Here is a 9,583-nt window from a genome sequence, read left to right on the forward strand (position 1 = left end):
ACCTGAGAGTTGTTCTAGCAAGCTCCTTCCTATGTTTTCTTTCTCTTGTGTTAACTAAACAAAGAGTCTTGAAAAAACCTTACCATTGCTCCCTGTACCTGTACCTGCATTTGGGTCTACATCTATGTACTGGCCTCCAGGCCCCCTAAGAAATGTAGAGCGTATGATCTTTTTTCTTCCTCATCAAACACTCGTGTCCTGTGGAAGAAGAGATCTCAGTCATCAGGGCAGAAATGTTTATGAAAGGTAATCACTCAGAAATACTTTGCACTGAATCCAGCAAATGTGCCTATTTTAGCTTGAATCAGTCAGTTAATAACAGCCCTGTAACAATGAGCCACTGGTATTGAGTAAATTATGTAGAAAAGATCATTTTCTTTCTTGTGAGAGCGTTGCAGCCATGTATGCATTCTCTATGATAAAGCCGGGCAAAGGTCATCAGATTAATGAGAAGGGCAGAAGGAGAAGTGCTCTGTTATTAGTGGTGAAAAGTTCAGAGTTTAAAGTGAAGAGAGAATTTGTGAATGACAGGAAGTGTGTAAAAGTGATCTGATTATTTCAAAGCAGCTCTTGTTTTGTCTGATAATGCAAAAACTTTTAAAGTGCAGAGTAACATCAGCTGAGTCTCTCCCAAAGATGGTAAAGAAAAAAAGATTAATGTAACTGTAATCCCTATAGACATGGTTACTAGTATTTTCTTGTTTTTTACCTTGTATTATTATTTCCGACACCCCTTGAACACACTTTGATTTTCCGTAGTTCAGTAAATGCAACAAAAGCACGTTGCTGCATTAAGCTAGGCAAAATGGAGCAAGACACCCAAGAGCAATTAACAAGCTACACAGTGAGTCTTTCGGTATAAAATAAGTGTTATAAAGTATTTTTTACAGTCTCTAACTTAAAGTTATGTACTTTTCAGAGGCCTTTATGTGTTTTACTCTCGACCAAAACCAGGCAGAGCGTGTGTTTGTTTCTTGGGAACTCCGGTGAGTTACTAAAAATGATAAGTTAGCAGGAAAATCTATGCTAATTTTACATGTGGTAACAACTGCAACAGTGAAAATTCTGTATAGGGCTTTGGAGCGTGATGTCACGGGGGTGGGCGTGGAAAGGATTTTGGCCCGATCCGCCATTTTGGGGGTCTAAGTAAGGAGCGAAAGCATAGCCATGGTTCGTACTTGCTGTGTGGTCGGCTGCAATGTTCGATCTTACGACCGGCACGGGAATAAAGTTTGGATTGTCTTTTTATGCTTTCCCAACCTGGAAGCAACATGAAGGAGCTCATGTATCGGATATTACCAAACGAAGGCGTCTAGCCTGGATAGCAGCCGTGAGACGAGCTGATATCAAGTTCTGTTACATCTCCAGATATCAGTTGGTGTGCTCAAGACATTTTCATTCCGGTAAGTTCTAAATATGTTCACATCACACTTTATAGCTGAATAATATTATCGTTGGTGGTCTCGGAAGTTATAGAAATTGTGATCAAACATCAAATGGAGTGACTTTGCAGACATATGTGCTATGTAAAGAGTCGCAGGAGGAGACAGGGAGGACACAAATTGGCGTTAATAATTTGCCCGATTATCAATGTGTTAATTTGCATCTACTTTACAATTATGGGCACATAATATGATAACGATATTTTAGCAGTTTACTGATAAATGTATAACATTAATTATGGTGGGGGGTGGAAAATGGCTATTTCACTCGATGCACTCCAGCTGACTTACTTTGACGACGTACTCAAGAGTTTGGCGCCTTGAAAATAGCCAAATCTTGCACCCAGCCATTTTTAAATTGGATGTGCGCCTCCAGTGACTTGTAATTACGAAACTGGTTCGCAGTGTAAGCGCTTACTCCACAAACAAGATAGGTGAAGATATCGGGGTAGGACAGTGGCGGTAAGTCATCTGGGTCTTTACTCCACTGCCATATGTCGTATGGGTCCAGATTTGCGATGCACTCTATTTTTTTTCAAATACTGCTGCTTCGCCTCTGGACGCAATCGGTCTCTATACCGTCTGTTTTCTTTTGAGCTGCTTTTAAACATGTTTCTTGTCGTCGTTGCCGTTCCAACAGTGAGTTTGTTTGGATCGTAGACCCCGAAAATGGAGCTGCGCTCCCACAATGCATTGCGGCATGACGTCAACTCCAAAGCCCTATTGTCTAAAAAAAAAAACAAGCTAAAGCCAGTCGGAGTACTTGAATTGTGTGTGAAATGGAGTGTCGTATTTTATTTTATTGTCTATTTGATTGGGCATCTTCACAAATGCGCAAAACTAATGCAGGATGCACTTTTCTTTTAGCCATAAATGTTGTCCAGTGTTTTTTTCTGCACTTTGTCATTTCAGTTATGGGTTGATTCATGTAAATACGTTATGTAAAACTACTTACGTTACAAACATTTCATGATGTGATTACATATGCCTTAAAAAGGGGTATATAAATACAATTGATTGTAATGCTGTAAAGCAGTACAAATGGAATTCATAGAGACAGAACAATGTTAAAACAACAGTGTACTTGATTTTGAAAACTCTATAAGATCTCGTTTTATTTAGAAAAACTGTTAAGAACTGTTTTGTTTATTGCTCTGTACTGTATGTGCAGACTGGTTTTTTGTGATCCTGGATCTGAAGTGGTTCTGGATATGGATGGCGAGCCAGACCCTGTGAAAACTCTTGGCGAATCCAAAAGCAGTGTGGCCAGCTGTTCTGGATGCAGGAGTAGAGCTACAGTCTGAATTACTTCAAATCGCAGGATTTCAAATAAGCAAGAGCAAAAACTGCTTACTTGATACAGATTGTTTCTCTGGGAAACTGTTGAAGTCCCAATATCCTGCTCATCAGGAGTCAGGTCTAAAGAGACTACTCATTTTATTTTATTTTGTTGTTATTTTCGAAAGAGCGCTCTTTTCTGTTGATCTTCTGTTAATTTTCTGTGCTGTATACATTGGGTTATTGCACCATTGTAACATTGTAATAAATCTGCCGGCTGTTCAACACTCAATTCTCTCAAATTTATTTTACTCCTCTCGAATCTAGTTTATAAGTTTAACCCTACTATACTAAGCAGGTGTTACATAACTAAAACATGATTTCAACAGCACTGCTCAAGAAAGGAACATTTTACACTGACAGCCTAATAAGTACCAGGGAGACTTTCATTTTCCTTCTGTCAATAAAGACAATGTCGATTTGCCTTTATCGCCGTCTGTTTCTGTGTGTCCTCATGAACTGCTTTTTGGTTTCTTTTTGCAAGTTTGATGATTCAAGTTCACCAGTTTGTATTTTTTACCCTTTTGGAGATTTGGATTTTACATTCACTTTTTATTGGTTTTTATTTTATTCAGTTTTGTTTTGTTTTTTTAAACCATTTGTGTTGCATGTTTGACACTTAATAACTGTGTGTGCTTGTGTTGTATGTTCATGTATTTCCTCCCTAGCGTTGGTCCTAAAACCAGGATTGATCCCACGTCACTGCGTTGTTAGTCAGTTTTCCTCATGGCTGAAGCCTTGGACAGATTCTGCCATCGTGTGTCACTTTGCAGCAGACAGCTGGTGGATTGGACTTTTGGGCATGGTAATCACACACCTAAATTTAAGACAAATTGAATTTGGGACTTGCATACTTCAAGTCAAATTTGTGCTGCAACATCAGTTCTCGTCTCTTTCTGTGTTTACGTTGCTTCAGGCTGGTTTCAGATGTTTGATAATCACATGGTTGGTGCTTTGAACCTGGGTGCCTCCAACACTTCAGCAAAGTCTACCACCTTGGAGACATGAGTGTAACCCAGTTAAAAAAAAAAGAATAAAATGTGTATAAATATGCAGTTCACAATAATCACAGCTAAATAACACATGCTTAAAAAAAGTTCAAATATATTCTCTGTTGCATGATAACAAATTAACTTCATGGTTAAACTGTTAAAAATGTTAAAGGATGTATTTATTTATCATTATATTAGGTAATGTTTTTAATTTAATTTGTTACAAAACATTTTACTTTGATAGAGCTGGTTTGTTTTTGTTTCCCCCCCAATTAAATTGAACCAGACACAGGTACACGGTGTGGATTTTTGCTGCAGGCTGAGGGAGACGAGATGAGCTAAGGCAGAGTAGTGGCTTCCTGCATTGATACGAAGTAAAAGTTTGTGACTGCAAACGTTTTGGGTTGTTGGTTAGATACCATGGAAACTGTCAGGCATTGTAAAGCAGTGAATGTCGGCCTGAAGTTTGCTGCTCAGTGATAAAGAGAGTAGCCAACTGGCAGAGCGAATAGACTATAAGCAGCTTGTAGCTAACCCTGCTTCAGGATATTTTCTGGGTCTGAAAGCAAATAGCAAAATCCACACTTTGCCCATCTGGAGCTGGACTTGCAAACATATAAAACATTAAACAGTTGTTTTCCCACCTGGTCAACAGGGCTGAACACTGTACTTTACATTTGATCATGAAAAAAGGACAGTGAGATAAAAAATCATTGAAACTTACAAAGATAAGTGTCAGAGGTGCAAATGCACAGTGGCTTACGGAGCAAAGCAGGAAGAAATGAAACTGGATCAAATGTATCACTATTTATAGAGCACTTATTAAAAATACAAGTTCACCTAAAGTATTTTCCTTCAAGTCTCCAAAATCCCAAAAATCAAACCTGATAAAAAAATTTAACACTGGGCAAAACTCAAACGTCTCATTATGTACCGATTAACTCTGCAGTCACCACTAGAGGGCATCATTGCTGTATAACTGAAAAGAAGCTGGACAGAAGCCAGTTACAACCATTTTATTAGCTGAACACGTGTACTGGTCATAGCTGGTAGCTAACTGGGTAAGGGTGTCACGGGTCTGTAGCTCTATCCACCAAGTAAGTTACAGGGCCTTTCTCTGCCTTTCTCAATTCAATTCAATTTCTTTTTTTGTCCCACAAGGGCAAATTAGTTTAGCAGCAGGATAAAAATAAACAGAACAATACTATAAAGTAATAATGACAATAATAGTGATAGAAAGTCCAAGGACAGTTATTTGCCATTAAGGAGACAAGATGCAGTAGGGATAAAAGAGACCTGGAGTCTTTTAGTCCTCCTCCTCGGTACTCTAAAACGGCGGCCGGAAAGCTACAACTCAAACTCACTGTGAAGTAGATGGTTCAAACAATTAATAATAGAATGAGCTTTTCTAAGCATATTTCTATTGTAGATGGCCAAAAGTCTATCTTGCCAGCGCCCTAAAATTTTGCTAGCAGTTTTTATGAGAAGTCCCAACCGATTCTTATTCTTCACCGTCAGGTTACCAAACCAGGCAGCGATACAGACATCACAGATTCGATAAAACTTCTATAAAACAAAGACAGCATCTCAGATGAGACATTAAAAGATCTAATTTTCCAGACCCCTGTCATCAACGAGTGCCCAGTGGAGAAAGTGGAAAGCTTCAAATACCTCGGGGCTTACATCACGCAGGACCTGTCATGGTCCTGTCACATCAACTCCGTGGTGAAAAAGGCCCGTCAGCGTCTCTACCACCTCAGACGCTTGAGAGACTTCCGACTGCCCTCCAAGGTGCTCAGGAACTTTTACTCGTGCACCATAGAGAGCATCCTGACGGGAAACATCTTAACCTGGTTCGGGAACAGCACCATGCAGGACAGACGAGCTCTACAGAGGGTTGTGCGATCAGCCGAGCGCACCATCCGCTCCGAGCTCCCTGACCTGCACTCAGTCTACAGCAGGCGGTGCTGGACCAAGGCCAGGAAGATCGTGAAGGACCTCAGCCATCCCAACAACAGACTGTTCTCTCTGTTGAGGTCAGGAAAGCGATTCCGCTCCCTGAAGACCAACACAGAGAGACTGAGGAGGAGCTTCTTCCTGCAGGCGATACGGTCTCTCAATCACACCACCACACAGTACTGACCCACACATATGGTTTTTACACACACACTGGACATTCTGGACATTTCTTTAGACTAGTTGCCACTGAACAACTACACTGCATGGTCATCTAATAAAATCACTCACTTAGTCACAAGTCACTTAAATAAATCACTTTTAAGCATATTTGCACTGCACAAGACACTTAAATATGTGGATTGCACAACCCTGGACATTACATTTCTTACCATTACCATTTATTACTTGCACAGCTGCTCTTACTGTTCTATATTTCTTCATATATTCTTATACATTTTCTATAATTTATATTTTGTGTATTGTGTATTTTGTTGTACAGTTATTTTATTTTAAAATTTAATATTTTATTTTATTCTTTCTTAGTTAAATTTACCCTATTTATTTCCTATCCTATTCATAGTCTTTTGTTTTAGGTCACGAGCAGTTGTCTAAGCATTTCACTGCATATCGTACTGTGTATGACTGTGTATGTGACAAATAAAATTTGAATTTGAATTTAAAAAGAACAGTGTTTGTCATCAGCATGAGATTCAAAACACAGTTTATGGTCAAGTACCACACCTAGATATTTATAACTCTCAACTATCCAATATCAGCACTTTTAATGATAGTAGGTGATGAGTTATAAGAGGACTTCCTAAAATCAATAATCATGTCTTTAGTTTTTGACACATTAAGTGAAAGGAAGGACTCATCACACCAATTCACAAAATCATCTACAACCTGTCCATGGCCTGACTCGTCCCCCACTAGAAGACTGACGATCACTGTGTCATCATCAAACTTCAGGATGTGTCTGTTCGTGAAATTGCTGCAACACTCATTTGTGTACAGAATGAACAGAAGGGGAGAGAGGCAGCAACCCTGGGGTGAACCAGTAGAGGAGGAGAGCACATCAGAAAATACACGATTCACCCCCACTCATGGTGTTCAACATGCATTAAAATCTCCTTCTTAATTATCTTCTCAAATGTCTTCATCACTAAAGAAGTCAGAGCCACAGGCCTAAAATCATTCAGTACCTTAGGAGAACTGCCCTTAGCAACAGGAACAATGACAGCATGTTTCTAAATCTTAGGTACTGTCTGTAGCTCTAAAGAAAGTGAGAAAATATGGTGAAAATCCCACTCAGCGGATCAGCACAAGTTCTCAGTACCTGTCCACAGATGTTGTCAGGTCCAGGACTCTTACTTTTAGTGTGTCTAAAAAGATTAGCTAACCCCCTCTCATCAATACAAATAGATGGGGGAGTGATAGTCTTTTCCCTCAGTGTGCTGGTCTGCCTAGAACAGTCAAAGTTCTCAAAACGAAGGTAAAAACTGTTAAGACTGTCTGCCAGATGTTTGTCAGAGGTAAACCCGTCTAAGGTAATATTATTTTTACCTTTTGTCTGTAGCCCTGGCATTGTTTTCATACCAAGCCAAGCTCTTTTGAGGTTGTTACTACTGAGTTCTGCCTCAATCTTATTTCTATACCTCATCTTGGCAATCTTTATTCCAGGCCTCACCTCCATCTTCAATATTCTCACAGTGGGAACGTCTCCCTCCTTAAAAGCAATTTTCTTCTAAGAATCAGATCCTTAATATCTTTAGAGAGCCACGGTTTGTTATTGGGGAAAGTCTTAAGTTCTCTGACTGGAATCACAGAGTCTTTGCAAAAAGAGATGTAGCTACACACCACATCAGTGAGTTCATCCAAATCAGAAATGCTGTCTTGGAACAAGGACCAGTCAATGCGATCAATACACCCCTGAAGGGCAACACAACTGTCTTTTGTCCAGACATTAGTCCACTTGACACAGGCCATCTCCCTCCTAATCACAGATCTGTAAGCAGGGAGGAGGTGAATAACATTGTGATCCGAAGAACCTGGTGCAGGTCTGGCCACAGACTTATATGCCCCCTTAATTGGTCCATAACACAAATCCAGCGTTTTGTTATGCCTTGTAGGACAAGTGACATATTGAAAGAAATTGTTCAGTGATTTCTTAAGATTACAATTGTTAAAATCACGAAGAATAAAATTAGGAGCATCCGGAGAGTAGGGATGGGTACCGGTATCCGGTGCCATTATGGCATAAACGGTGGTAACCAGACTGATTTAGGATTTCTCAGCTTTATTTCGGTGCTTTTTCCCCCCCCTGAGATGTGATACACTTGAGATTCTAGCCAATCATTTTATGTTTCCAAGGATAGTAGGTGGGCCCAGGCTAAAATGACCAAAGAAAAAGTGGGAAACAGCTGAACGAGATGTTTTTGGACAAAGTTTGTGTTTTTTCCATTGTTTAAGCACTGCTTCCAGCCAAGAGTGATACCATTTCTTCACACAAAAACTCAGTAATCCTGTGGTAGAAAAACATTAAATTGTGTGTCATACTGTAAATCACATGATCAAACACATGATTAACCCTCTGTTGTAGAAAAGAAATGTAAATGTTAGCGCTGCGCAGGTGTATACACTCTTTCTCAAAGTGACTTCTGTGAGCAACACAAGGTAATGAATAACACACTGCTGGTAAATTCACAAAGACACAGAAAGTGGCAATTAAAAGGTTAAGTCAGCACAGCCCAAAAGCTCATGCATCCTGTTGCTGTCATCTTTCTGCTCCTGTAAAAAGAAACATACATACATACATCCACCCTTTTGTCACTGGGTGGAGGTGCACTCTTGCATACTGGAGTCAAGTCAGTCAAGCTTTTGTCTGTCCAGTCAGCTTTTACCAATCAGTCAGTCAGTTCCCCATTTTTTAATTTTCACTCATTCATTTACTCATTGATTCTTTCTTTTGCTGATAGTGGAAATTATTGTCACATTTCGTTTCCACCCTCAGCAAAACGACAACATTTTGAAAAGAAAAAGAAGAATTTTAGACTGGATTACCTCGCTGTATCCTTATAGAAAAAGGGACTCGCTTCCTAATTGTCCCAAATAAATGACTTTCTCCTGAGCCCATTCTAATTTTGGAGAAACTCACTTTGCAACCGTTCGCAACAACATGTTGTGTAGTTCTTCCTATTGAAACATTTAGATCTGCTTAGATGACAAAGAATATTGAACAAAACTTTCAGTGCACTGTGAAAGTAACAAAATAAAAAGAATAAAAGAAAAGAAAGGAAAGGAAAGGCCTTGTTAAATCATGACACGTGTTCTTCATTTCAGGGGGATAAATCATACCAAACCTAATTGGCAGGCTCAACTTTGTAACATGAGACAAATCATCAGCCAGTTTAATCTCAAACATTCATCCAATCAGCCACACCACACACAACATACAGCATAACCCTGTTGTCTCATCACATAATAAGTTTCTTCTCATGCAGTGTTGGTCAAGTTACTTGAAAAAAGTAATCAGTAACTAATTACCAATTACTTCCCCAAAAAAGTAATCCCGTTACTTTACTGATTACTTATTTTCAAAAGTAATTAATTACACCTGAATAGGTGATAAAGCGATAGCTCTTTCAGCCCAATTCTACTTTTTCTGCATAATCCATCATACAAAATGTAATCAAATGGAAAAGTCTCTTTTTAAAACTTGTATTATTGGTTTTAATCTTTTAACTTTATGCATCAAGCAAAAATTTAATTATATGCACCATTCTCTGACTGGAAGAAATTTGTTTAACATTTAAACCTATTTTCTACACATTCCAACACATAAAATAAAATATT

At 39.1% G+C, this 9,583-nt stretch overlaps 1 long non-coding RNA gene across 1 annotated transcript; it reads left to right on the top strand.

The window, feature by feature from the left end:
- Positions 1–638: 638 nt before the first annotated feature.
- LOC113026181 (uncharacterized) lies at positions 639–2,849 on the top strand. The gene is made up of 3 exons (XR_003272888.1): positions 639–844; positions 920–986; positions 2,614–2,849. It is a non-coding gene; the product is annotated as an uncharacterized LOC113026181 (long non-coding RNA).
- The last annotated feature ends 6,734 nt before the right edge of the window (positions 2,850–9,583 follow it).

This window comes from Astatotilapia calliptera, chromosome 7 (assembly GCF_900246225.1).
Source record: "Astatotilapia calliptera chromosome 7, fAstCal1.2, whole genome shotgun sequence".
NCBI classification, from domain to species: domain Eukaryota; kingdom Metazoa; phylum Chordata; class Actinopteri; order Cichliformes; family Cichlidae; genus Astatotilapia; species Astatotilapia calliptera.